Source organism: Oncorhynchus gorbuscha, linkage group LG17 (assembly GCF_021184085.1).
Source record: "Oncorhynchus gorbuscha isolate QuinsamMale2020 ecotype Even-year linkage group LG17, OgorEven_v1.0, whole genome shotgun sequence".
In the NCBI taxonomy this organism is placed as follows: domain Eukaryota; kingdom Metazoa; phylum Chordata; class Actinopteri; order Salmoniformes; family Salmonidae; genus Oncorhynchus; species Oncorhynchus gorbuscha.
Window position 1 is genome coordinate 25224793 of NC_060189.1, and position 7860 is coordinate 25232652.

The 7860-nt window shown below is 44.6% G+C and overlaps 1 long non-coding RNA gene across 1 annotated transcript; it reads right to left on the reverse strand.

Annotated features, from left to right (window-relative positions):
• Positions 1 to 362: 362 nt before the first annotated feature.
• Positions 363 to 4872, reverse strand: LOC124002049. Its single transcript, XR_006832906.1, has 3 exons — positions 2294 to 4872; positions 2139 to 2199; positions 363 to 1858 (listed from the first exon to the last, which is right to left on the reverse strand). It is a non-coding gene; the product is annotated as an uncharacterized LOC124002049 (long non-coding RNA).
• Positions 4873 to 7860: the final 2988 nt, after the last annotated feature.

Here is a 7860-nt window from a genome sequence, read left to right on the forward strand (position 1 = left end):
CCCAAGCAGGTCCAGGTCCTCCATGCTGCTGAGCTAAGAGAGAATTAGACAGAATGAGGAGAGCCCAGTCTGCCTGCCCTGCTCCACTCCACTCTGCTCCCAATTATCTTACTGCTCTGCCCTCCTCTTACCCTCCTTGGCCCATCCAACACTACTGCTGGATTCAGAACCAATGTCCTACTGGGCCTACCCACACCACACCACAGCAGACCATAACCAGTCACCAGCATAATGCTTGCAGAGGCTCAGCCAGGTGTAGTTATGGTAGGCTAAACCAGGCACAGATATTAATATAACTAACTGATGGAAGTCTTTTTGATAAAGGCACATAAACACATTAGTATATGCATTTTATTACAGAAACAACACAATAAATATGTAATAAATCAAATACAAATGTAATAAACATCCAAAAAGATGAGTCCCATTCCACTTTACAACATTTAATAAATTATATGTGTTCCTCATCAGCTCATCAAACTCCCGCCCTTTTTGGCTTTTGTTTTCTCAATTAGTTCTCCGTTCCAGCCGACTCTATTCCCACTGCATAAATACGCCAGTGTTTTGGCTTGGAAGCGGAGCCAACAAACACATTGACATGTCATGTATAGTATCTGTCTCATGTTCTCTGGGTCTATGAGCCAGTATGACAGGCCACTGAGCCCAGACAAGACAACAGGGCATCACTTACTGAAGGCCAAGCATTTAATATGGCTTAGGGGTACTGGTCTGATTCAAGTGAAATCTTACAAGAATAGTGAAATCTTACTTACAAGGCCTATTTGACAGTTTTCCAATGTCTTCCATCTACCTCTTCTAATCCCCCCATTCCCCTCCACCTGTTTGTCTCTGGTTTGCCTCCCTCTCTCGTGAGACCTTATGGGGTGGTAGCTGGGGCTGGGCTGGGTGAGGCGAGGGAGTCGTTGGGTATAGGGACAGATGCAGCCTCTTCCCTCCCCTCCCCTACCCACCTGTTTGGGCCAAAAATTAGGGCTGAGAAGCCGCACATGTGCCATACCAGCGGCTTGGCCACCAGTTATTATCCCACCCCAGACAAAAGGGTATTTAGGCAGGCCGGGGGCAGCCTGCCTGCCCAGGGGGAACACAATGCCATGAGGCTGGTGGGCCTGTGGCCGCAGGCTCCTGAATCACGTGCCCGCTTGTGTGTGTGAGCGTCAGGGGGCATCTGTTGTGTGTGTGTCACCCGAGGTATTATGCCATGGATGGGGTGGGGTGGGGGGTAGGAAGAGAGGGGGGGGGGCATAGGGGAAAGGGAGGGGACTGGGGGTGTTTAAAAACAATTGTATCCATTATGATTAAATGAGGTGTACAAAGAAATGTATTGTGGGCTCTAGCGTTGCCCACTCATAACAGGTCAGTCTCCACTGCTGTTGACATACACACGGCTGTCCATTATTGCTGTTTAATAGTGCAGTTAGAGGGTATTGGGTTTTATTGTTGTATTTTCAATACTGATTGCTATCTATTATAGTATAGAGTAGTAGGCCACTTTCGTAATCCCTTTACTGATACAGTGTCAGTATGAGGTGCCATACATGCTGAAACATAACCAATGAATGAAGTTCAATAAATACGGTAGGCATTCTATACATTTGGGAACCCTCCCACAGTCCTCCAGCACCCCCTAGTTGAAACAGTTTTCAGTCCAATCCCCTCCTTCTGTAACCTGGGGTATTCAGCCCCTGATTCAAGACCTGTCTGAACTGGGCCTCTATAGCCTGCTGATGGCTGATCCCCCAGAGGTTTTTACCAAAGGATGGAGTCTCGGTGTATGTCACGAGGTGAAAAAGGATCTAGGTTGAGCAGGATCTAGGTTGAGCAGGCAGCGTGAAGTAGGCTAGAGACAGACAACAGTGGACCAGTTTTAAAAATGTATTTTTTAAGGCATGGCTTTCTCCATTAAACATTTCAAAATGTTAACCATCAATTCATTGAGTTATCCATACTTTGCCTCCACTTATCAGTTACTCCATTTCCATTATTTGACTTTAAAAACCCAGCTAATTGAAATCACAAATACAAAACCAACATGAAATGAAAAGGGGCACAGGAAGTCCAGCAGGCAGGTGCCGTTTTCTCCATTATAATCTTTCAACACAAAATCCATTTGCTCTCACCAAGCATAGCTGCACAACGGGTCCACCATGCCAGACATCATGACTTCCTGTGGGTGGTCACCTAAAACACAAAAACAGGGGGGTTTAAATACAGGTAGGGACATTCAATTAACCAATGAGATTGCTTCCTGTAATAACAAGGTAATTAGTCACACCTGTACTTCAATCATGGGCTGCTGCTTCTGGACAGTAGGGATAATGCCTTATTCACTCATAGGAAAAGATTGTTGTTTCACAGATGAATAAAACAGATGAATTGAAGTGCTTGTGTTGGTCTTTGATTGATTAACTCCTTGGTGAGTGGAGCGAACGATCTGCGACAGGTTATTGGGGTAGTTTCAGAAGCATCTAGGAGTCACGGAGGTCAAGTCCCTCTTGGTTGCGATGATGAAGATCCTAACCTCCAGGTCAACTGAAAAATGAAACAAAGTGTCAAACAACTCAGATATGGAGTCCTGGAACATGCCAATTATCAACAAGATCTTTGTACATTGGGTGAGTAGAAGCAGTTAGTGTAGCTGTCACCTTAGTATCAATTGGGGCGACGCCTTCCGTTGTGTAAGTCGCTCTGGATAAGAGCGTCTGCTAAATGACTTAAATGTAAATGTGTAGGCATAGAGACCGAAACGTCCTTTGTCTGTCACGAATGTTGAATAAAATCTATATTTGAACTTACTCTGCCAATTATCTGCGGGGCTTGTCCTTCAGTCGGTCGAAATTTGAGTCAAAATATCCACAGGAAAGTATTATTAAATGGACATCAAAACGTGGGTCTCTGTGTGGCAATCAAGATTGTTGCAGACCTAAGGCACGTGATGCAGGTGTCGTTTACAATGGTTTTACTCATGTAACAGGTGATAGAAATATCAACGGCAGTACCGGTGCACCAACAAGTCGGGGTAAATAATACTTTCCTCTGGTCTCATATTTCCACCCACTGAAGGTGCCAACCGCACCGACAGACCGTACATTAAGTTGACATTTTATTCAACGCTCTGGCTTTGTAGGGAAGCTAGGTTTTCTTGCAGTGCTTTGTTGTTTCAGACTGTAAACCAAGAATTGGTATCACAGTCTGATTTAACTGTCACCTTAACGTGAGTGTTTCTAATTTCAATTGCACTTTATATTTCCATTCTATTTGCCACAATATAATCCAAAGTATCCAGCCCGGGAGTTTTTTGTTGTTGGTATATTTGTGGATTATGTGTGGTTGTGATCCCTCGTATTCGGAGTTATGTTGACTTGTTGGTAATCAGTCTGTTGATGACGTGTATGTGCCCAGTCTACATCCTCTCAGAGGGGGAGCGTGCATGTAGCTCATGTTATTGTCTATTGTGGCCGACCGACGACAGCCTGCCCTCTCTGACGCATGGCTTGTGCCGTACTGACCTACAACTACCCCTCTTGTTTGTCAGCCGTTGTTTGGCCTACTTTCATAAACAACAACACACCCATTTGTTTAGTTCTTAGTTTCCATTAAAAAGGATGAAACAAAGCGGCAAGTGGAGGGGCAGCTGAACGTTGGGGGAGAGGGAGGAGGAGTGTTGGATCGTAACAACCAGAACAATAGCGACAACAATGGCAACACCTAAAAGATCTGACCAACAGTTCCCACATGAATCGGGTGACAACAACATGCAACTCTGATTAACGCTGCCGTAGTCAATTTGAATAGGCAGTGAAAACTGAACAAAAGATAACAGCACAATGAAATAAAACGAACGAGCGAGCCCTCAACAAGCTCCAGCATTGGTCCAGTATTTTCTTTGGAAGGAGCAGTTTTCATGAGAAACATACATGATAATACATGCTACTAATCTGGATGGAAGAAGACCACAATAACAAAAAGAAAAAACAATGTCAAATAAATACATATTTTAACGCAATAGTTGTTCTTCATGACCTTATGGACCCCAGCAGAAGTGTTTGCCACAGGTGACAGCAGGTCCTCAAATTGAATCAGCTGTTGAGTTTGGGGCCCCCCTCCTCCTCCTCCTCCTCCCTGGACAGTAAGGATGCTACAGTTTACTAATGAGTGTAGGCCATAGCTTTAAGAGTCCTTAATTAGTGGCACACTGACACAGCGCAGACCCAGTGGGGGATGGGGGGCACACTGGGGAGAAGGGAGCAGGAGGAGAAGAAGCGCTGGGGGGGGGGGTGTTAGGAGGCAGACGGAGTAAACAAGAAGCATACTGTTGCACCTCCCTTCCCTCATTTACACCTGAACATCATCAAATCTATCTAGTGCACCCCCGAAACACAACCAAATAGGAGTCCAGAAATTCATTCACTTTATCTCTGTCGAATGTTTTTTAAATTAACTTGTTCAAACTGAGTTGATTGTCCTATAAACACAGTGTGCCATTGATATCTTACAAGGTTAGGACATTGACCCTGCCCACCCTGACCGAATGAAACACTAAGTGTGACAAACAAGCGAGACATCATGTTTGACTTGAATTATCAGCAGCCCCAGAGGGGGGCAGAGGGACCAGTCCCCAGAGACAGACGTGTGTGTGTGGAATATTAACAGGGGATCACCAGTGACCAGTAGGTCAGGGGACTGGGCAGGGCAGTGCTGGGGAGTTGGGGACATTCCTTTAGCAGGTCTTTAATGTGATCTGGCTGGACATGCTCCCCAGCAGGTGATCTGGGGACAGCCAGGCACACTTCTAGCACACAACCACCACAACCCTGGCGAGTGTGTGTTTGTCTTGCAGGGGGTGTGGGGTTGGGGGTCCCAGATGGGCTAATGGGAAGTTTAGCATCAGGATTACAATGCAACAGCACAGGCTTCAGATTGAGTAACGATTACCCCAAGCGCACACTGTCTAAACCCCCCTCCTCCTCCTCTACTGCCCACTTTCAACAACTGGGGATGGTTGTGGCCAGGCTACCGGTCACTGAGAGTCCAGGCACACGGCCAGTCAACCGCTCATCCTCTACAACAGGAAAAACACCACCTGGATCTCCCCATCCCATCCCTCCATCAGGGCCACTCAGGGCTGGTGGACTGATCTGTTTGTGAAATGTGTGTCCTGCCTCTGCCTGCCTGCCCTCCCCACGGCGCCAGGCCCCAGCTAGCCTGCCAGGCAGGCAGGGAGAGAGAGGGGAATTGAACTGTTAAGGGCAGGGACGACAGCTCCACTAATTAAATTCCCCAGGTTAATCCCTGCCGATCAACTCATCACACTCTCCAGCCAGTCCCTGCAAGGAGAGAGAGGGGGGGAGAGAGAGAGAGGAGGGGGTGAGGGAGAACAAACAATAAACGTGATCATTGAAACAGCTACAATGGTCGCAAGCAAGAGAAAACAAAAGGAGGGTAAAAAAGCAAAGTGAAATAATGAAACAATAGATGGCAGGATGGGTGGGCTTGGAACGGCGCAGCCCTACTTTATTGTGCGCATGTTTCATGAAATGCATCTTTACAAACAAGCACTTAAACGAAACACGTCAAACAGAACACAGAGACAAACACCTGCTGCTATTGACATATGTTAATATGACCAAGCTGTTGACATGCTAAAACATCCTGAACAATATCCATTAGCCCTCGTGGCCTCTTCTGTACTGAGATGTAGAGCAACTGTTTACACGCAATACAGACAGAATTCAAAGGATGTCCTGTATATGTCCAAACAAAGATACTCTCTCAGCTCAGTTAATAATTCATTTTACCAACAACTGCCTTCTGTCCAACTCATTTTTATTATATATTATAGCTACAGTTGAAGTTGGAAGTTTAAATACTTCGGTTGGAGTCATTAAAACACATTTTCAACCACTCCACAATTTTTTTGTTAACAAACTATAGTTTTGGAAAGTCGGCTAGGACATCTACTTTGTGCATGACAAGTCATTTTCCCAACAATTGTTTACAGACAGATTATTTCACTTATAATTCAATGTATCACAATTCCAGTAGGTCAGAAGTTTACATACACTAAGTTGACTGTGCCTTTAAACAGCTTGGAAAATTCCAGAAAACTATGTCATGGTTTTAGAAGCTTCTGATATGCTAATTGACATCATTTGAGTCAATTGGAGGTGTACCTGTGGATGTATTTCAAGGCCTACCTTCAAACTCAGTGCATCTTTGCTTGACATCATGAGAAAATCAAATGAAATCAGCCAAAATCTCAGAAAAATGTTTGTAGACCTCCACAAGTCTGGCTCATCATTGGGAGCAATTTCCAAACGATTGAAGGTACCACGTTCATCTGTACAAACAATTGTATGCAAGTATAAACACCATGGGACCACGCAGCCGTCATAACGATTATGAAGGAGACGTGTTCTGTCTCCTAGAGATGAACATACTTTGGTGCGAAAAGTGCAAATCAATCCCAGAACAGCAAAGGACCTTGTGAAGATGCTGGAGGAAACAGGTACAAAAGTATCTATATCCACAGTAAAACGAGTCCTATATCAACATAACCTGAAAGGCTCAGCAAGGAAGAAGCCACTGCTCCAAAACCACCATAAAAAAGCCAGACTACAGTTTGAAACTGCACATGGGGACAAAGATCGTACTTTTTGGAGAAATGTCCTCTGGTCTGATGAAACAAAAAAATAACTGTTTGGCCAAAATGACCATCTTTATGTTTGGAGGAAAAATAGGGATGCTTGCAAGCTGAAGAACACCATCACAATCTTGAAGCACGGGGTTGGCAGCATCATGTTGTGGGGGTGCTTTGCGGCAGGAGGGACTGGTGCACTTCACAAAATAGATAGCATCAAATTATGTGGGTATATTGAAGCAACATCTCAAGACATCCGTTAAAGCTTGGTCGCAAATGGGTCTTCCAAATGGACAATGACCCCAAGCATACTTCCAAAGTTGTGGCAAAATGGCTTAAGGACAACAAGGTCAAGATATTGGAGTGACCATCACAAAGCCCTGACCTCAATCCTATATAAAATTTGTGGGCAGAATTGAAGAAGTTTGTGCGAGCAAGGAGACCTACAAACCTGACTCAGTTACACCAGCTCTATTAGGAGGAATTGGCCAAAATTCACCCAAATTATTGTGGGAAGCTTGTGGAAGGCTACCTGAAACGTTTAACCCAAGTTAAACAATTTAAAGGCAATGCTACCAAATACTAATTGAGTGTATGTAAACTTCTGACCCATTGGGAATGTGATTAAAGAAATAAAAGCTGAAATAAATAATTCTCTCTACTATTATTCTGACATTTACAATCTTAAAATAAAGTGGTGATCCTAACTGACCTAAGACAGTGAATTTTTACTCTGATTAAATGTCAGGAATTGTGAAAAACTGAGTTGAAATGTATTAGGCTAAGGTGTATGTAAACTTCCGACTTCAACTGTATGTGGAATAACTTTCCTATTAATCAGTGCATTGCTACTCTTAACCTGCCATGTGTATCTGCCCTCTGGCCTGGTCCCGGCCAGGGGTGTGAAGTCCTGCACCTCGCCCACTGAGATGGGCCTTGGCCCTGTTATTCTCCCAGCATTCATTGCTCATAAGTTGCCCTATGTCTGACCCTGTGGCTCCCAACACAGAGGGAAATAGGCATTCTGAGGGTATTTTTGGTGACCTCCTCAACTCCAGTAAGAGGCGTAACATTAGCCTCTGTCTATAATATGATGCCAACCAATATGTTGGAGGCTCACACAAATCTTGTGTTTTTTTTAGCATTTTGGCTGGTAGGTGACATCTCTCTACCCCCTGCACTGAATGTTATGGCTGTCATTT